Genomic DNA, 22,573 nt, shown 5'->3' with positions numbered 1-22,573 from the left:
AAATTTGTAAAATTGTATTGTGAATTCCAACTCCAAAAATTCACTGAACTCTGTGTTACACCATAGATGTCAGGTTGATTTTCCATGCAGTTTGTATCTGTACACATAGCAAGACAAGAACATTATTTTCGTATGTAAGAAAATCTGAAGTTTTAAGTGAAGACCTTGTAAAACATTACATATGGGGTTGATTCGGCTACAGTTGGTAGTAAAATTGGTGTATGTGATTTCAGATCTAGGAAATATATTTATGGTTTGATCTAGGGAATATATTTATGGTTTGAATCTTTGTTTTGTTAACTTAGCAGACAAGAAATATCATATAATCTTTTGTGATGTCTTTCTCTAAAATTAAATCTTAAATTTGCAGAGAGAGTTAACCCTATTAGATTCAGATTTTCTCATCATCTACTTCTATAGCACTTTAAGTATTTAATCTTTGTGTGAGAACATAAAGTATGCCACAAAACCATCACAATATTCTATGATTTCTTCACATCCTTGGTAACACCCACATTTCATGAGTTCATTTTCTGCTACCTCTAAAACTAGAAATGTTCTAATTTCTTTCTGGACCTCAGTAGCTGTCTGGACATGGTCCTGGACAACCAGCTCTTGGCTGCCCTGCTTGAGCAGGCAAGTTGAAAGAGGTTATCTCCAGAGGTCCTTTCCAACCTCAACCATTCTGTGATTGGTAAACTCATTAGTGTTTGAGGAAAGCTTTGAAGGTCAGGTTGCTAGTAGATATAATTAACATAGTTTTAATTACTGTTGAGTTATTTACTTTGTTTGTTTGTTACAGGAATGCATCATACATTGAAAAATGAATAACCAACAAAATTACGTCACCAGCTGTTTTATAGAGCTTTTCTTATGGAACTGTTTTGGCCATGTGACAATGAGTAGCAGTCTTCTGCTTTCTTAGGGCAGTAGAAGCATAAGTTCCAGCTAGTAAAAACTGCATTTGCTTAGTGAAAAACACTTAATCAAATGTTCAGTGGATGTGAAAAATTATGCTTTGGATTTTTAGAGTGTATCTGATGGGTAAAGGCTAAAGAGCACTGAGGATGCAAGATGTTGTAGTCAGATATTATTTAGTCCCAGTGGCCTCTGTGAAAGGTAATTGAGGTAATGTCTGTTGCTGTTAACCCAAATTCATTCAAATAGTTCAGACTCAAAAACTTTGGTGACAACTTTGAATCATAATCATTTTTTGATCAAGCAAATCAGCTTTTTTAAAAGTTGTGTGATTACTGCCATAAGAAGAATGAAAATTCAAGAAATCAAGGACTTCTGCATTTCATACAAATTATAGTTAATTTAGAAAAACAAAGTCATATTTAAAAATGCCTTTTCCTCAGAATATTGCTGTTCTTAAATGTAAAGAAGATTTGTGAGTAAGAAAACATGTCTCTGCTGTCTCCCATTTTGGACTGATTTAAGGACTTAAATAATCTACTTATGCATATATATACTACCAAAAAGTAGTTTGTAAGTAGACTTGTTTGAGTAGTTAGAGATCCAGCACCATGAATTATTTGAATAAGCTACAAATTTAATTTTTTTTAATTTTTTTTTAACACCAACAGAAAATTGAATAGATTAGTTTAATGTTCTGAATAAATCTTTAACTTTGGTTGGAGATAGCTTGTTGGTGCTACTGCACTTTCAATTAAAGTAAGGGTGAAGATGTGTATCTGTTAATCATAAACATTTATGTAATTTTTCTACATGCATTTGTGTAGTTCAATAGCTTGACAGATGTTGACACAAAATGTGAGAAGTCAGGATGTATTATTCCCCTCACATTATATTAAAGTTTCAATGACTAATACTTCTCAACTGGCTTTTAAAAGCCATTAATGGCTTTTCATGACCTCCTTATAGACTGTAGATGGAGAGACCACAGATTAAGGAAGGTTAGCAATGAAATGAAAGAAAAGACAGAGACCTAAACATTTCACTTCTGCTGTGAAATTGCAAAATATTGGAAATGTTCAGTATTTAAACATTCACTCAAGCTGTGAAAATAATGGAGCAGAAGAGAGCTCTGGAGACAAGAGAAGGTCAGTTTTCTACTGTCTATGCCCTTATGGAAGCTGTTTACTTGTTTTCAAAAAGGGGAAAAGAAAAACTTTTCTTTCATACCTTTTCCCAACTTTCTGCCATTACTCCCCTCAGTTGCTGGCACTGCATAATAGAGTGGGAAATAAATGCAGTAGTGGAGGTAACTGTTTCATCAGATGTATTTTCCATAGTAACGAATTTAAATTCCAGGGCAATTAAGTGAGGTTCTTTTGCTTTTTCTATTGTATTCAGAAGCGTGTATAAATCTCAGAGGAAAAGTCTTAAAGTGACTATGGGGATGTGAAATATAAGTTTGACATAACTTGTACTGTTGAGCCTTCGTGGATGCTAAGAATCAGACCAATTATACAAAAAGGTGTTTAGAATTTGAACTTTCAAAATTGAATTAATTAGAATTTTACATTTACAGATAGAACTAGATTAACAAAAAAGTTTTTCCATGTTCTGAACTTACTTTTCTGAAATTTCAAGTATCCTAACTTTAGTGGGCATATAAATCAAAATACTGAAATTCATTATGATTTTATCTGAAACATCAGTTAAGGGAAAATAAATGTTATTAAAGTAATTTTTAAAAATCTATTTAGATGATGTTTTTAATTACTAGGTTATACTTCAAAACACTACTTAATTTTAAACATTTTTAATAAGGAAAACTCAAAGCAATGATTTTTTAACTTATTGAGCTATTTAAGTTTTTTTTTTTTAAATCTAGACATAGGATTCAAATTATTTTTTTCAATGGATTGATATTTTCTGACAAAATACATTATTTTGGGCAAACAGAAAAGGTATAGTTTCCATTCTTTTAAATTTACAGTGTTATTACCAAGAAAACCTAGACAGAACAAATGTTTCTTAAGATTGTTGATAATGCTCTTTATTGCTCATATTAACAAAATAACAAAGAATACCAGTTCTGGATCAATAACTCAGTGGATCATTACCTCAGATTTATGCCATGATCATCAAACACAATCAGTGTCACCTTCAAGAATTCAGTTGTATGCCAGAACAGTTTGTAGAGGGGAGTTTTAGTTTGGTTTTTTGTTGTTTTATTTTCTTTATTTCCTTGGGTTTTTTAATAATAACTGTTCTGAGAACCTGAATGCATTGGAAAATTGTATTTGACTGTCCATCTTTGACAGTTGCCAATAGACATCCTTTTGTTGCAGGTAGTTAGGAATATTTATATAAATTAAAATTATTACCATAAATTGAAATGAAGTAGGTTCTATTGACTCAAGGGACATTAAAATTTTACCCAAGTCCAGGATTCCAAACATTCTTATTACATTTTCTAATACAATCTATATTTTTCATAGAAGTCAAAGGATGAAGTCAAGGCTAACCTCAACAATGACATTCCAAATAGCGTCTTTAAGAGCCCAGCAGTCTGTTGCATTCTGCCTTGCCCGCTCGTTCTCTAATTTCTAAGGGAATGGTAGCATATTTAGGCTGAGATTTCCACTGTTGGTTGCCAGCAGTGGAGATTGATCAATATCAATTTTTATAGCTATGTTTTTTATAGAAAATGCAAGATCCATTTATTACAATCAAAAAGTAATCGGCTGTCAAATAGAAATTGGATTTGGGAAACTAACACCACATTAAAATTGTAATTTATGAATAATCTGTATTTCTTCCAGCCATCCTAAAAGTCTAAATATATGAATGTGCATTAATAAACTCTATTTTCAATGGTATATTTAATTGATAGTCAGATTCTGATGTCTAAATCACATTGTACATTTTTAATTCTTTGCATATCAGAAAATAAGGAACTCTACAGTTTTGTTCACGGGTTACAGGAAGAACTGTTCACTATCTGAGCTCAGAAGAAACTTGACATTGTTCAGTCATTGTTCATTGGAGTGGAACAGAAGATAGAAGCATTCCAACATCAGCCCCAAAGTTTTTATTAAAAAGAAAAAAAAAATTCCAAAACTCAATATTTTAGCCGTATTCCTCAAGCTTTGGTTAGTAAAAAATGAAAGATTATTTCTCTGTTCCACTAGAGAGGGACTCTTTCCCCCTCCCTGAAACAATTTCAACTTGAGATAACCATTTCTATTTCCACAAAGCATTGTCTCTTGTTCATAATATAAACATTATATATACTATAAATATACATATATATTATACTTATAAAAAAATTAAATATAGCTGTGACACAGTGATTCACCTTAGAATCAGTCTGCAAAATAATAATAAAATAAAAGGGATTTTTGCAAGAATGGCATCTAATCTTAATCAGTCACCATTTATTATCAATGAGGCACTGGAAGTCACCAGGTAAACAGAAGCAATTAATTTAAAAATGTCTGGTATCAATGGTGTCTCTGAGTGATGATCTCAACAGTTCAGTCTTGCTCTTTGAACTCTAGTTTCTCCATGTCCTACCAATCACTTTTCTCGTTTAATTAATTTCTTGAGTTTAAGAAAATGTAAATACAGGAGTAATTTTAAATCTATATATTAAAATATAACATTTTCTAATATTTACATGTTTAATAAAATATATTGATTCAAGCAGTTCTCTGGTTTCCAGTTCCACAGAAGCGGGAGCACTTATCATCCTGACTTCATAGCTGTACTTTTTTCTTCCATGAATCTGAATTACTGGAAATAATTGAAAAATCTGTTATAAATCATTTCTGCACTGCTGGCCAATTTGTGTTTTAAGTTTTTCTGCATTCTGTAGTCTTCAATGCTGCTCAGGAATGCTCATAAGGTAAATGGAGAGATGTTACTGTGGCATTAAGACAGAAAAAATCCTTGGTTTAAGAAGGAAAAAAACCAAAAACAAACAAGGATATTCTGGGTATGTGTGTCATTATCACAAGTCACTTTCTAGGTGGTTTTACTTATGCTAGTAATGATGTTGAAGCTGAAACAGCTTGAGTGCATTTTAAATTTATCTACTTGCCCTGAGTTATTTTCTTTCATTTCATTGCTGATCTCATATTGTTTTTTTCATAAAAAGGAATTATTGTTCTCATAAACAAGTAGATTCTATGAGATCCACTACAGGGTTTTGATGTTGATACCCAGTTTTTATAGGAAATAAGGATAGAGCATATTATATTAAAATGTGATTTCTCTCCCTTTTCCTTGTTTGGTGATTTTTGTTTTTTGTTTTTTGTTTTTTGTTTTTTTTTATCAAGAAGAAAATTTAGTAGTTTATCCATCCTTCCCCTCTGGAATGATTTGCAGTTCAGGATGAATTCTACACACAGCTTGTCAAAGAATCACTTTGGTTGTCTGTGGTTCATCCATATAAATTGAAAACTTCAAAGATTTTTCTCACTTTGACCTGCATCTCAAAATCCCTGCAGGAAACTGCATCATACAAAAAAAAGCGCAGAGTGATCAGAGTGAATAATCTTGGACCATACAGAAAGGCTCAGAACTAATGTCTCATTGCTATTTGCTTATCTATACCTGCTAGCTCACCTGTGGGCCCAGAAAAAGCAGCTTTCTGACAGTTTTAATGTAATATGCAGGCTTTAAAATCCTTCAAACTGAAACTTAAGATGAAATTGATGTTGTATATGCCACCTCCATCAGAATGTCTGCGTTAGAAATATCCCTCCTACAAAGCAGACTCGCACCTACAGGGGGATGTGTGCACATGTTTGTGATGGCTGTGAGGAAGGAGCTGCTTAACGCAAAATGACACAGCTCTGCAGAAATCTGTGATTCTGCTTAACGTATGAGACAATTCCCATATGGAAAATAGAGTACAGAAAGCTTTTTCAAGCTTTTGTATAGAATCACTGATGCTTGAAATACGTGCTTACATAGGTCCCATTGAAAATTCTAGTTTGACTAAAAATTTTTCAGGAACCAGTTTCACCTAAAATCCTTCTATAAAATTACTGGAATAACATCTGTGCAGTAGACATATAAGACTACTTAGACTTATAAGGGCAAAAAATAAAATATTTCCATTAGCTTGTAAAGGAATGTGTTACAAATATTTTGTATAGCACAAAAATTTAGCTTTCATTTCCATTGTACATGAAAATAAATATAAGATAACTTGGTCTTTCACAAACAGAATTAATTTTTTTTCAATATTTAACTTGTACCTGGATAAAATATTGTTTTTCTGGATATTAAATGAGAAGGATTATATGCAAAAGATGAAATTACTAAAATTCCCTAACCATAGCAATTTGTAAAAATTATGCCACTATAATTATTAATGTACATAAGTTGTAATTTAAGACACCATTGGAATTTGTTCCTTAGAAGTATATATTTCTAACTTATCTGATACTGGTTCTGTCCTGAAGCAGAATTCATGGAATTAGGCAGAAAATGTTCTCTTATTACATCTTCTAAATAATAAAAATTCTGGTCTATGCTTGAAGGTTAAAGTTAACCAAAATCTGTGTTTTAATTACTTAAGGAGGGATATTTTTTTTAAGCAGAAAATGAGAGACACACAGAAAAATAATATTCTGCAGTAAGTTTCATTTGAGAATTTTCATAGCAGCTTATTAATTTCCATACAATGAAAAGCAGTTCCAGTGTCAATGGGCTTGATTTGAAGCACTGTTTCTCTAAATTTACTGTGATTTCACTGCCACTTATTGTTGTATGTATCACACTTTCATTAGCACAGAAATGGTGATATGGAGTTTGGATCAATAATCTTCAGTAAAAAAAATGTGATTTTTATTGGCACAACTTTAATGAAGTAGCTTTGAAAAATATCATGTTTAGTCACTTATCAACATTTTCCTGAGTCCTTTGCTTACTCATAAAAACCAGTATAACTTTCTGGAGTATGTGCTACAAAAGAAAAACTGTCATTCCGACTTCTGCCATCCTGAGGTCATGCTTTGAATTTTTTTTCTTAATGTCAAGAAAAACCCTGAAACCATCCAAAATATTCCAAAGTAATAGCTGAACTATTCAATTTTAGTTTTTAGAAAGAGTATTTTAACTGTTTTTTAGTAAAAATTGCTGTTTGACCATAAATTTGCCTATATATCTATTTAATCACCACAGTGTATAATAATATACACAAACATAACTGGAAAATAACCAGAGTCCTGTATTTTCTCCTGCTAAGGAGAGTTCTATCAGAGGCTAAAGCAAGGAGCAGGACTAAATATTTTGCTTCATTTGTTGCCTTTTTTTATAACTTGTCTTTGTTTCTTAACTATTTTGATGGAAGAAAGAACAATGGAGAGGCAAATACAAATTGGTGAGGGACTTGAAGGTCATTTCCATTGAATAGTCAAACCTCATTGAATTCATACATTCTTGATTTCTTTAATAAACTCTAGAAAGACACTGCATAGCTAGATCTCTGCCTTCCCACTGAGATTTCCTTTTCCCAGCTGTAAAGTTCTTCTTCCAGAGCTTCATAATTTTTATTGTCCTAAAGGACTACAATTGTCTTCTTGGTTCAAAGACTTCTATGTAATCTTTAATGTAGCCAAAGCCTGAACTATTAATTAAAATCTCTTTAGGGCACTGAAAAAAATACATGGATAGAAACAACAAAGTCACAATGACATTAGCTTTGAGGCTGCTAACTTCAACAAATCAAATAATTATAATTATTTCATCTGAAATTTTAGCTTTCCCTCTTCTCTGTATGAAAATTAATGTATTTCAATGTGGTGTAAATGTAAATCCTATTTGCATGACTCTGGAGTTATCTCACAAGCAATGGGATGATTGTGTGTGTTTGGGTAAATGATGATAATTCTTGGCACTTTACTCAGTGACATCTTTAGAGGAATAAGTATATTTCTTAAATAAATTGTGTTCCTTTAAACATGATTTTATTTTATTTTTTTAATCTAAATTTGTTTCATACAAGAAGGAATCAAAATTCTAATTTTCCTATTTTTCCTTTTTTTTTTTCATAGTTCTGTACATTGGAAAAGCTGCACATTAGGTTCTTTCAAAAACTGATCATAGTTGTCATAGCACAAATAAATGAAAATCCACTGATTGTAAAGAAATATATTTATCATCTTAAAACTTCTAAAAGACAATAAGATTAAAAAATCATTTCTATAACAGCAAAAAAACAGTGTAATGAGTAACATTCCCTCTCTCTCTTTTCCATTCTTTCTCCACTCCATTTCCTGTTTCCTTCAGACAAAGCCAGGCATTTACTCAAGGTAGTGACTTTTCTGGCAAGAGAACAGATTTTTGTTCTGTGTTTGCATAGTGCCTTCAATAATGCTTAAACCATGATGAGGACTACCGAGTACTAGTAAGATACAACCAGAAAAGTAATTCCATCTGAGCAGAAGTTATGAAGCTTGATTCATTTAATATTAATGTCCTATAGTTAGATTCGTGGTTGTGCATACAAGAGTGAACTTATATTAAATTTTTCCTGTGGCTTGGGCATTTATAATAGCTTTCTCCTATGTTGATCTCTGAGGTTTAAAAATATTTGAGTCTGCTTAATATAAGAGACAATTCCTGTATGGAAAATAGGGCACAGAAAGAATTTGTCAAGAGTTTGTTTATAGCGAACCAGTGATGCTTGAAATATGTGTTTTAAAAAGGTCCCTTGGAAACGGCTGTTTTTACTCATCTTTCTTCCCTTCATTGAAGGCTTTATTAAAAGTCTCTCTATATACAGTTTTCTACTTTTATGATGCTTACCAAATCTTATCACCTACATCCCTGTTAGACATGATCAAAATTGACCAACAAATTCTAAGGACTTCCAGGAGAAACTGAGGGAGTTATTTTCTTAGGAAACCAGGGTACAGACCTATTATAATAATGGTATAATAATTATCTTGTTTCCTACATTTGCAAAGAAGAGGGATAGAGTTTGTTTTTGTCCTTGTCACCAGGAAAATAAAATATTTTTAAGTAAGAAATGACAATATTATCTAGATCCCACTTCAGTGGAATGTAGCCAAGCCTGGGATTTATTTAAGAGTAAACAAGAAGTAAACAATCTTGAAGCAAAGCAAGCCTATATTTTTGCTAACGGGATTTCTGATCATGAACTTGTGTGGAACCTATCCTGCCAAAAAAGTGGATGCTGGAAGTCATGGACCTAGAAAGAATATAGTGTGACAGACATATTGGTTTCTCCCCTTGGCTGGCCTTTGTTCAGCCCTGCCAATTCCATTTGAGCTCGGTATTAGTTGCTCCCTTCAGGGACCAGGCAGACCTCCCTCTATGCTCACTATCTATTAACATAAATGTTCAGTTTGCCTATCATAGTGATGCAGCACTGATCATTGAAATTTTTCATGGCTCATATTTTCTCCCTGTTTCACAGTTGATGAACTCAGGTTTAAGGAGAGTAAAATCTAACAGAGTTATTTCAAAGGAAATTATGTGTATGGATACTTTTGAGATTCTGGGTTTACATGTCTAATTTAAGCCACAGTAAACTATCCTCTCTATCATTAGGCAGGCTTTAAGTAAGTAAAAAGGAATATTGTGTTGTCAATTTATTCTGTCAGTTCACTCTATTTAGAAAATAGACTGTCAAACAAATCTAACCCTTGTTTTACCTCCTTTACTTCTCTTCTCTGCACCTCCTCTGTTATTATTCCCTTTAGTCTGCACAATCATTCGGGCTCTGCTTCTTCCCTTCTTTTGTACAATATGTCATCCACAGTCTGTAATTGTTTATCATGGCATTACATACACCACAAGGTTTTACACACAGTGAAATGGTTGCTCTGGGTATAAAAGGAACTGTAAAAAGAAGTGTAAAACTTGTGATGTACAGCAGTAGAGTGAGTGAAAGGCATATGGATTTTATGTCTCTAAGTGCTTATGAAAGGCTGGAGGGACAATGTCTGTCTCCTTTCTAGATCTTAATTGGAAGAATGGTTAAGAAACTATCACCTGAAGCATGCTATTTGAACAACTCAGAGCAAAATTCCACACTCAGTAAAGTAACTGATACATTTTTGAAATGGTATGAATGAAGATGAAGGCAAAACTTGGCCGGTAGCATCAAATGATTCAATATTTCCATGATGATTCTTCATTTGTAGGAAAATTGTGACACAAAACCTTGAATCAGATTTTATTGATGACCAAAGATCAGTAATTACTTAGGAACCTGAAATTCCAGTGAAAGTCTATCTCAACTAGTTTCAAACTAGTTGTTCACCACCTCTCAGGAAGACAGCAGAAATCTTGAAGCCAGATGCGAGTGGGGCACCCGGGTGCTCAGGATGGGAGGCTCCTCAGGGCTGGAGCTAAGGGGGTTGTCCCAGGCCATGCCCCACTGGAGGCTGCAGACTTTCCTGGAATGAACCAGTCCCTTCCCACAGCTGTGCTGCTGCCTGCTCCCCTCTGTTACCCCCTTCCTTGTGGAGCTGAGACCCAGCGATTCCTTGCTGCTGCTCTCTGGCCATTTGGTCTGGTGGCCATTGCTGCTCCTGGGCCCTCACACATCTCTTGCCCAACAGTGGCACGGAGGGGACTCTGTGCCTCCTTGTCACAGGGATGATTGAGCTGCGCAGCAGGGACAGCACATCCTCCACTCCCAAATGTGGCACAACGCACACTCTGGCTCAAGAGTATGAGCAAGAGGTCACCTGAGTCTTACTCAGGCATGATTTTCAGAGAAATCGCGTTTTATCCTTTCTCCTGAATAAAATAAAGGTTCCCTTTCCAAACTCATAGATATCTCAGGTAATCCACAAAAATCTTTTCTTATCAGTCTCACTAAATCCATTGTTACACTATCTATCAAGACTGGTAAGAAAAATCAAATGTTTATCCACACAGAGTTGTGAAGTTGCCAGTTTTATTGTTATTTTTTTGCATAAAGGGTTTGTGTTCTTTTTTTGACTGACATATTTTCCAATGTTTTCGAATGTATGCTACTGATATTTTTGGAGTTTCTCGGAACAGCTCTGCACGCAAAAAAAAATACTTTCATGTCTCACTCCTTCACTCCTCCCTCCTCCTCCCCCCGCCCCAAGAACTGCAACTGAATATTCTCATGGATCTCTTCCCTTGAGTCCGATTGCTGATATTAAAAAGGAGAAATTACATCACTGTGGGACTTTTGAACATATTGCACGAGTTGGCAATGTGCAACACAGGGAGGATAACATTTTAGAGGATGCGTTAAGGATGACATCTCCAAGAAATTATTTAGTCAATGGAAAAGCTCTCATAGGGAAGTCAGGATTTTTTCCTATTTATGCAATGTGCATTGATGAGTATAGATTTCTACTAATTACTCAGTCTTTGGCATTCATAAATCAGCTATTGAATAATCATTGAGATTTTATATTGATGCAAATACTAGAAAATCTGCCAACATTCATCTCATCTCTTGCTTTGGTTTCATTTTGAGCTTTAATCATAATGCATATCAAATTGCAAAGAACCGTGTTCTATGCATACCTGTTCAAGGGACTCTTTTCTTTTTCTTCCTCTTAAGAAGACAGAGAGAAACAATTATTTTAAGAAACAAGCATTTGTCCTGCTTCTATCATTGGGATTTTTCTGGATGATGCCTGATCCATCCTAGTTGAACTAATGGATGTGGGTCTAACTCAGATGGCATTTGTTCTTCATCCATTAATGTCCTTTTCCCACCTAATGTGTAATTCCCTGTCTCTCTACTGTGGGATTCTTTCAATATACATATTTTTGCCCTTTACTAGAGGTGTATTGATAAATCATTCTGTGTTTCTTACATTAATTTAAAAACCTCAATGAAACATGTATTTTTTTAGAAACCTTAAGATTTACTCCATTTTATAATTTGTCATTAGGTAAATTGGTTTAGAACAAATTGTTGTACAAGTCTTAGATCATATAGCACCTAATAACATATATCATATCTGAGGCTAAATTTTCATGATTTATTCTTTGTTTTAATTTCATTTATACAACTTTAAAAAAATATAAAGCATTACATATGGGAGAGGTTGCATTTTCCCTATGGATATTTCAGAAGTTTCTGGGTGCTGCTCATTTGTCTTATTAGTTTGTGGCTTGGATTTATGAAGAATATTAGTACTAATATCCTATTGGATGTCTTAACAGAATCACAAATTCAGACTAGAATTTAAAATAGAGGGATATATGCAGAATAGTAGTCTGTTCACAGGGAACAGAGTATCTGCAGTGTAGATATGGAATGGGTTATCATCATCATCAATAATGATGAAGCTTTATTGTTAGGAAAGTAAATTTCATGACAGACTCAGAAATTTTCAATACTTTATGATAATTTGAAATCCATTCATTAAAATTATGCATAAGCAAAATTTTAAAATTATGGTTAATGTAAATATATAAAAAATTAATATCAACTATGTTTTGACAATTTTTGCTTTCTGAAGTCAAGTTCAACTTCTTCCTTAGATAAGACCTTAAATAATTATATTTGCAAACATGTCATTGATGATAGCAATTAAAGAAAACTCATCTTGCAACTCATCTTTCTTATGTATTTATAGTCAAATATTTTGCTCTGTGGAGATTAATCACAAATGCAGACTAAAGTCATTACTGCATTGCCTTCTTAGTCCCATGAAAATTCTTCAGACTGATTCAGAATTATAGATCCAATGTCTATCATTCATTCAGCTGGTTTCTTTAAGGAGAACAAAGGCCCATTTTAGACTCTCAGTCATTCAGTTCTCAGTCACCCCAGGACAAGTTCCTAATTTGGTTTCTTAACCATTGTCCTGGGGTACAATGCAAAAATGTGTATTCTATCACCATCTGTTAAAATGTGGGAGGGGTGGTGATCCTTATCTCTGTGGGAGATATCCTCTGCTGATGTGCCATCTGATAAGATGGAGGGATGATCATCGTTATCTATTCACAACCCATCCTTCCTCCAGAAGATATATTCCGTTAATGGGCCATTAAGTCCTATTGTGTGACCGATAAGATTACATCACCCCATTGGGAGATGCCCCAACCAGGGGCAGGAGCCAAGCCTTTCCTACCTAGATAAAAAACTGGGGTTTGGGACCCGAGGGCAGACCTTTCTACTGGATCCCAGAGGAAAGTCGGACCTTTTTCCACATCATTGCTGGATCTTCGGAGGAAAACTGCACCTTCTACAGGAGCACTGCTTCAACAGAACCACATCTGTCATCCAGGAGGACTGCAGCCACCATTTATACGGACTGCTACCAACACCCTGACTGACAGGGTGTCAGGTTGTATTTCTGACTGTGTTGGTGGTTGTTTCTTTTATATTATTGCATGTATTTTATTTTTTTTTTCTCTTTTCTCCTATTAAATTGTATTACTGACTTGGAGTCTCGCACTGGTTTTACTTTCAAACCAACACAACCATATACAGATCCAGAGCTGGGCTGAAGAAAAAAAATAGGTTATGCACCTGATAGTCTATCTGAAATAGGTTTGAAAGACTAAATAGGAAGGAAGCAATTGAAGACCCAAGCCATATCCTTTCAGAATTGCTATTGTACAGGATTTGAGGATTTTTTACTTTGGTTAATTGGTGGGTTTTTTAAATTGTTTAAATAGGAATATATATCTTCACCCTTGGTTTTGTTAAGAATCTCAGTAGAAGAAAAAACTCTTGTTTTCTCTGTAAGTTTCCAGTCAAGATTACACTACACAGGGAACATGCATTATTACTTCAAGTTTTCATAGGTGAGGGAAGACATTCCCTGGGGACTTTAAATCCCCTCTAGTTTCTGTTGTGACCAAGCTATCAGAAAAACACTACAAACAAAAATTTTGCCTCAGACTGTTTTCTTGCTAAGTGTAAGTTTTTCACAAAAGGCAGCATATTTATATATTGAAAGAACCTACAGCAAAGAGTTGGGTCTTAGAAGTGTCATAAAAGAAAGCAGTTTCACACTTTGAAATAATTGACCTCTACAAGGAGGTGCAAAATTCTGTGATTTTGAAATTATGTTCCTGTCAATTAATTTAAAGGTAGTGGAAATTTGAAAATAATGATCATTGACATGTAAAGCAAAGGAGAAATTCATCTCCACTTTTCTTATATAGTTCTTTGAGCAATGAATTACCTTTCTCTGTTGTTTATGATTTGTATTTCTAATGAACTTGGATTAAATTAGAAGGTCACTAATTCACACTTAAATTGTCTGCAAATTAAAATTCTGTAGGCTAATGAACAAATTGCATTCTCTGATAAAAACTTTTTTCCCAGTCAGTACAGCTTCTGATGATGGCACTTGAATTGCTCAGGAAAATGAGATATGCAAAATTTCATATCTTAGCATTATTTTCTTCCATTTTCTTTTGTTCCCTCTGGTGGTGTGTAACATCAATCACAAGTCACTTCCCAAGTTTAACTCACTTATATAAACTCACATTTACTTCTCTTGCACTGCTTTTAGAATTTGTCTTCCTGTTGTTCCTAAAACATCTGGTTAGATTTTACCACTATGCCAGCTTTAATTTCACTGAATTGATAAGGCAAAATTACATGCTGTGCAGTCGATCACAAAAAAGAGACACAACCCTTGGTTGGACATTCCTTGTTGTCCCTCTTAGCAAACTACCTGAATTATATAAATGATAAGTGTATTATTTGAATCACTGTGTAGTCCAATCATAAATTAATGTTTTCTTATTTTTCCAATAAATAGAAAATGTTATGCTTTTTTCATTTCATTGCAACGAGAACAGGCAACAAAAGGATCTGTTAAATGTATAACTAATTTTCTAAAATCTTAAAAATACTTAAAAAGAACATAGGAGAATATTTATAGAGAAAGAAACAGAAAATGGCAAAATGACTACTTAGGTTCCCCACAGAATTAGAATTTCTTGGTAGGTCTTTTCAGGTTCTTTTAGATACTTTGTCTATTTCTGAAAGGAAATGCACAAGTTGTGAATATGATGTACCTGAGTGCTTGGAGTTTTGAAAGGTTAAAGCCCTTAAGTGACTACTACTTTTATATCATGCTTATTTTAGCTGTGTAAAGGAAGTAATAAAGACTGTTGCTAGGAAGAAATAATGAAGCACTGGGAAAATAGTTTTTAAAGTTAATATTTTATTACAAATGTAAATAAACATTTAATTATAATAATGTTTAACTTTAGGGAGTACTATCATGCCAAATTATTTACTAGTATTCGAGATATATTTTTGATAGGTAATAAATGCTTTTGTAAATTCCTTTGGGAATCATTGAATTTGAAATCAAAGATGTGTTATCATTGCCAAACAAAATGCATCAACCTTTGTTCACTTTAACAAATGTCAGTATCTCAAAGAGATCAGTCTCAAGTACACTTAAGTCATGGTCCACGCTTGTTAGGTGATACTGTAAAAGGAATGTTTGTGACAACTGACCTTCTTCAGATGCTGCTGCTTCTTGTCTTGCAAAAAGAAAGCTGAGCTTTGAATACAAATAATGGGTGAAAACCCGCTCAACTGTCCAGTAATTTCAGGTATTTCTCATTCTATGAACAATCGAACAAAATGTTGAGAGATCCTGGAGATGCTGAAAAAAAAGAGAAAGCTTTGCATCCTATTTACACAGAGAATGCAATCTTTTTATTCTCCTTCTTTAATTTAAACAATTTCTTTTAAATATTTTGCAGAAGTCATCCCCAAAACTTTTAATCTTCTGTTAAGCACACTAAAGGATTGTTTAGCTGACATTATTTTCCCTCATGCTTTAAGATGCATGCTATTGATGATTTTGTTGTCTAGCTTTTCATTTAAGCAGTGTAGAATATCAGAACTGAATAGAAATTATTCAGAATAGAGTTCTAGAAGGCCTGATTAGCACCTGTGAGACTCCAGTGAGGTTTATGCTCTCCAAATTTACTTTAGCAGAGGTACAAACACGAAAAGAACAAAACACTGTTTGAGTTTTCCCTCACCAAGACAGTGGAAACAAGACAAAATTTAAGGAAACATGCCAAGTCAACTTCAAAGAATATCTGTGTGTACACAATGTGTACTCTGCACATATTAATAGGTGCAGTGTGAACAGTTTTCTTTGTTGATTCTGTGTGTCTCTGCATTTTTTTACAACTTTTATTCTTTGTTATTCCTCTCTGTACAGAGCCAAACCTTAATCTGGAATTAGAGGCACTTGTTTAGTTTACTAAAAGCTGCAGTTAAGCTCATTTGAGCAGTGATTTAATTAAAAGACAGCAGGTTTGATCGGCTATGTGCTGTCAGTTTTCAGTACCTTTTCAAAAGGACAAAAAGGGTGGAGGACAAGTTCTTTCTTGATGCATGAAGCTGAGAAAAAATCCTAGTATGTATCCTATAGGATTAAAAGAAAGGCATGCATGCCTATATGAATAAGCATATGTAGAGAAGGGGGGTGATAGATTCGGAACTGTCTTTCACTCCCGTGGATGCCTGTACTTGAACAGCGATTTTATGGATTGATTGGGCCAAATCTAAGCATAGCACGTTTAAAATCTGCTTTCCAGAAAATGTATCTATTCGAGAAATTACTCAGTGTATTCTAGTGATTGATGAGCATTTCCCTAATCCAGGGAGAACTTCCAGAAACTTTCTTATTGGATTACAAAAAAAAATTAAATAGCCTGTAAGTGTTAACTCAGTCACTCACCATTTGTGTTCCAGCCTGGTTCCACATTTGGATGCATCAATTTAACATAGGAACAAGTATTAACAGCAGTATTTCTGGGGCATTGCAGCAGTGACAAATAATAACAATACAAGGACAAACATGAAATTTTGATCATATTAGGACATTTATAATCTGTTTGTGCAGTAAAGTTTATCCTTAAAAATATATATTTGTGTTGATTGCTGTTGTATTGATTTTTATCATACAACAAATAGGTGCAGTTGTTTGGTCAAGCCCGAAGTATAGTCTGACATTTTTGCTTTAGTGATAAAGCTCAGTATGAATATAATTTCAGGAAGCTTCTGTATATTTATCTACAAGGTTTCCAATATCTGTGTCATTCTCCGAAATGTTTCCAGTGTCACATTTGTAAAATATCTGGATTAAAATTCATTGGTTTTGTTTTCTTTAAAAATTCAGATTTATGCTTTCATTGATCTCCTGCTCCATCACAAAAGGCATTCCCCATGCTAATGGCATTTGCTGAGTTCAATCACATTTTCTCAACTATCATGAGATATCAAATAATCCTTTCCGAATATTTTACCTGAAATTTAAATTAAAAAACATGGTTTACTAGTGCAGAGTTCTATTTTTATCCAACAAATGGATTACAAAATTATTTTCTATTTATTTTTGTTCTTTGCCTTCATAAAGAACTTTTTTCCTGTCATTTAATCTGTAGGAAACTTCACAAAAATGACTGTGCCAATTATTTCCATTTCAAATATTAGGGTGAGTAATCACACCTCCAAGTCTTTGTAAGACTTCTACTATTACTGGTCTTAAAAAACAGCCACTAGCAAAAAGCTGGGGAGGAGAAACATAGAATTCAGTGGAAAACAGCTAAATTAACATTCTGATTTATGCTCTGTAACATATTCTTTTCTGCTAAAAAACAAACACTCATAAAAAAAAATCGAGATCTGTGAAATTATCAGACTTATGTTTTTATTTTTATTTGATCAGGAATGAATTTTGTGAATGAATGTCTTCAGTTTTGAAATTTCCTGTTATTAATTAAAATTTACTTTGTGTACAGGATTGCACTGCAGACACTTAGCAACTTTAAATCTAGGTAGTCCCTAGCTATCTGGTTTACTTTAGACATTTTTTTTTTTATGGTTGTTTTGGGGTTTTTTTTCCCTTCTAAACTTTTTTTGAGATACAGCTGAAATAATTCTCGCTGTGCTAAAAGTGGCAGCTCTTCAGAAGTCATAAGCTGTCTTGTCCCACATTTGATACTCCAGCCTTTTCTGCTCAGCCACTGGCTAGCTACTTAGGAACAGTCATGGAAGAATAGTAATTTTTAGTTTCCAGTGAAAGCATTTTTAGCTTCTTTGTGTTTCTTCACGTTCTAGAAGGGACATGCAAGTTTGGTGCTCATTAGTTCAAGCTCTGTTACAAGCTCCTATTTATATGGAGGCTTTGGTTTGAAATAGCTCAACATTGCAAGAGAAAAGAACAGCCATTTTTAAACATCTGTCCACTGACAAAATTGTGTAGTGAGGAAGCTGAATGAAAAAGCCACAGTCTGAACTGGACTAGTAAATGCAAAGGTTCAGACAGCTTTACATTCAAATTCTTATATTCTTCAAAATTATTCTTAGAAAAAGAAAATACAAAGAATAAAAAACTTTCAAGACACAAATGAAACTTTTTTTTCTTCTCCCTGAAAGGTTGCATGATGATTTATAGTTTGGGCCAATGTGGGGAGAAAAAGCTAGGTTACTTATTGGCCAAAATCTTTACTCTTGGCTCAGCAAGCCTCTTGACCCAGTACTATTCCTATACTCAGATTAGAGGACAGCAGGGACGTGTTGGGGTTCTTAGTCTCAAAGGCAGCTCATGACACTGCCTGCTGGCATGGCAGTGCCTGTGTCCCCTCAGCTTTGATTTGAGCCAAACACCACAAGCATATGTCTCTGCTGGCAAGCAGTGTATCCCATCCAGGAGGCACTGGCTGCTGCTGCCCTTCAGCCCTCTCCCAAAACAACCTGGCAGGGTGTGTGCTTCTTGTCTGAGCTACCCTGCCAGTGTGAAGATTGTACTGTTGGGTCAGGAGAGTGGGATTTCTCCAAGTTTTCATACCTATTAAAGTGTTCAGATAAGGCCAGGAGGGTTTTTTTCCTCTGATTAGCCCTTCGTTTAACATCAGTCTCAATTAAAATATGAATTTGGCAGTATTAACATAGCAGAACTGTCTTTTGAATGTCCAAAATGTACTTCAGGAATGTCCTTTTCACTTTAGTTTAAGACCATCATGCATGGCTTTTTGTCCTGTTAGTCTGGGCAATTCAGTGTATACAATTTGTAATATCATTCAGGTTATCAATCCCAATAAACATAGAACAGAGTAGTCTTCTCTACTTTTACCTCATCTAAATTCATAGTCCTTGCAGATATTCAGTTATAATTATGTCCTAGTAAAGAGAAAGCAGATATATATTCTGTCTTTCTGTAGTGACTAAACAATGAAAGTCAATCTGACAATGAGAACATTCTTGAAAGGCACTGAAGACCTGTATGTCAAATGTTCCTTGAAGAAAGCAAGACACACAGGCAGGACATGCAGAAGTCCCTTTTGATTCTTTGTGGCAACTGCAGGTATTGCACAAAACAGATGTAAAAAAGAAACTGTTTTTCAACATGAAAAGAGTTCTTGGGACTGGAAAAGCAAATCAGGATTAAAAGTAAATTTTTTGCAAGCTTCACTTATGTATTTTAACTACCATCCACTCATTAGGAGGAACATACATTCAAGAGAGGAGGTATTTCATCTCCATAATCAAAAATTCTTCCTGTAAGTAAAAGTCAAAATGAGTAATTTTCATATTTTCTAAGTCTTCTTTTCCCATGCTTGGAAAAACAATAAGTTTATCACTCCCCCCAAAAGAGTTAAACCCTTTCCACAAATTGTTTCAAGTAACTTACATTTTGTATGAAAAATCATAGAATTCTGTCTTTGACATGAATGTTAATTGACAAGCCAGCTGTCTGATTTCTCATTTTCCTTTCTCTCACAACTTTAGATTTCTGTTTTAAACATATGGCTGAATTTTTGAAGTCCTGTCCCTTTTTTTAAGAGTATGAAATTGGATGTTATCAATGCAGCATATTTTCTTGATGTTTCATTAATGTGTAAGAATATCTCTTCCTAATCTCATGTACCCCTTTTGATGTAGGTATTTTTAAAGCCCCATATCAAGAAATAATATTTTTAATGCCAATTTAAAGGGGGGGAAAAAAAAAACAGAGAAAAACCCCCAAAAAAACCAAGAAAAACCCCAACTCTGACTGTCCTGATTGCTATGGCTCAGAAACTAAAAGACCATTTAAAACTTTTACTTTTGTCTTTACATGGACTTTAAATATCAAGATTTTAGACCTGAAGTAATGATGTTCAAATGCATATGATTAATGAATAAATAATGCAAGAATCTAGTGGAGTAAAAGTAAATAGCAAATAATATGGGAAGCCAATGGTACTTAAAATCACAGACTTGAAAGTGGCTTCAGAGGAAGAGCCCATGTCCAAACTAGAATGATCTATACTTGTGCCACTGCTAATTGATGTTTGTCTAGGTTGTTCTTGAAACATCCAACGACTGCTTATGAGAATGTATCTGAGGCAGTGACAAAAAACCTAATTAAAGTCAAAATACATGGCATTTTTCATGTCTAAAAAACACCCGTCATGTTATGGTATTGTAAAACAAAGGTAGATTATTGCGACCTGAATTATTTTAGATACCCATATTGACTTTAGATAGTATCTTTCTTTATTTAAAAGCTATTTACAGAAAGACATCTTGCTTCTATTTTTCTAGGCAGAGCAATTTTGTTCTCTGGACTATAATTCCCAGAATCTTTCTTCCTCTCTTTGCAACTCCCTAACTAATTTTTAAATTCTCTAGTATTTTAGAAATTACTCATCCTCCAGAGTCTCATAAATAAACAAAATCAGTAAATTTTTTTTTTACTCTGTGCTCACAAGTTAATGGTAGAGAGTTTCTTTGTGTGTGATTAGTAATCTCAATTAATTTTCACTTCCTGTATGCCTGCTTAGGCTTAAACTCAATGAAGAGCTCAAAATTTATGGGTGCTGGATGATTCTAATAGCTACTTTTAAATGGCCTTATCTACCTTCTTCATTGTGGTGTAGCAGAGAGTAGTAAATTCCACTGTAAAGACTGTCATTTTTTTTCCCTCTATTCATTAAAATTGGATTTTTTTTCAATGTCAGTCATACACTGCACAACATATTTTGAAATGTATCTTGAAATGTGCTGTCCTTTCATATTCAATATTGAACTTTTAAACTTTCCTGAACTATATTTTATGAATCAAAATAAAAGTTAAAGAAAGGAGTTAAAGGACGTAAAAAAGAAAGAAAACATTCTATTTTAAAGAAAAGAGTCAGAATATTTAGAGTTGGTAGGGAATCACAAGAATGACTGTAGTTTAACTCCTGGACCTACATAGGACAACCCCAAGGGTCACACCCTGTATCTGGGAGCATTGTCCAAAAACATCTTGAACTCCTTCAGGCTTGCTGGTGTGATCACTTCCTTCAGGAACTTGTTCTAGTGCCCAAACACCCTCTGGGTGAAGAAACCTCTTTCAAATGTCCAACTTAAACCTCCCTAGGCACAACTTCAGGCCATTTCTTTGGGTTCTGACACTGCTCACCAGAATGAAGAGAGCAGTTTCTGCCCCTCCTCTTCCCCTCATGAGGAAGTTGTAGACTGCAATGTGTCTTCTCTTCTCCAGACTGAACCTCAGTCACTTCTCCTATGGCTTCCACTCTATCCCTTTCACCATCTTCATAGCCCTCCTTTGTACATTCTCCAGTGGCTTTTTATCTTATCTTGCAGCATCCAAATCTGCACACAGCCTTTCGAATGTGGCTGCACCAGGGAGAGCAGAATGGGACAATACCTCCCTCAACAGGCCAGCCATGCTGTGCCTGATGCACTCCAGGGCACTGCTGGCCCTCCTGGCTGCCAGGACACTGCTCATTCACATTCAACTTGTCAATGACCAGGACCCACAGGTCTCTCTCAGCAGTGCTGCTCAGCAGGTCCTCACACCCAGCTCTGTACATGCATCCAGGTTTGCCCCATCCCAGGTGCAGAATCCAGCACTTCTGCTTAGCCCTCTAATTTGTTCAGGTCTCCCTGTAGAGCCTCTCTGCCTTAGGGAGTCTAGAGCTTCTTCCAACTCATTGTCATTGGCAAATTTAGTATATCTTTGGGTCCTGCATTCAACTCATTTATGTAGCATTGAAGAACACTGGCCCTAAATTGAAGACCTACAGAATCCATCTCATGATATGTTTGTATGTTGGAAATTTTATCCAGAAGGAAAGCCAGAAAGATTACATTAGTTGTCTTCCCTTGATCAACCAGATGGGTGACATTGTCATAAGAAGAAATGAAGTTCATTGAGCAGGACTGTTCCCCCATGAACCTTTTCTGGCTGTGACAAATGACTACATTGTTCTTCAGTATCACCCAGAATAATATTCTCTGTGATTTTATCACTCATTGAAGTGAAACTGACAGGCCTGGAGTTACCAGGATCAACCCTCATTCTCCTCTTTAAAATGGAGGCATATGCCAGGTTCCAGACACTGGAACTCTTCAAATTCCCCAGACCATTGAAAAAACATTGAGAGAGCTCTTCCAATGACTTCAACCAGGTTTTTGAGTACTCTGGGATGACTCCCATTAGATCTTATAAACTTAGACTGGAACAGAAAATCACACACAAGTTCAGGGCTGACTGGGAATTTATCGTTCTTGCTGTCATCATCTTCCAGCTTAGGGCTCCAGGGGTCCTATAGACTATCACTAGTATTGAAGACTGAGGTGAGGAAAGCATTAAACATCTCTGCTTTGTCTATGTCCCTGTTTGTG

Source organism: Sturnus vulgaris, chromosome 1, assembly GCF_052056855.1.
Source record: "Sturnus vulgaris isolate bStuVul1 chromosome 1, bStuVul1.hap1, whole genome shotgun sequence".
NCBI classification, from domain to species: domain Eukaryota; kingdom Metazoa; phylum Chordata; class Aves; order Passeriformes; family Sturnidae; genus Sturnus; species Sturnus vulgaris.
Note: the sequence above shows the minus strand (reverse complement) of the source record.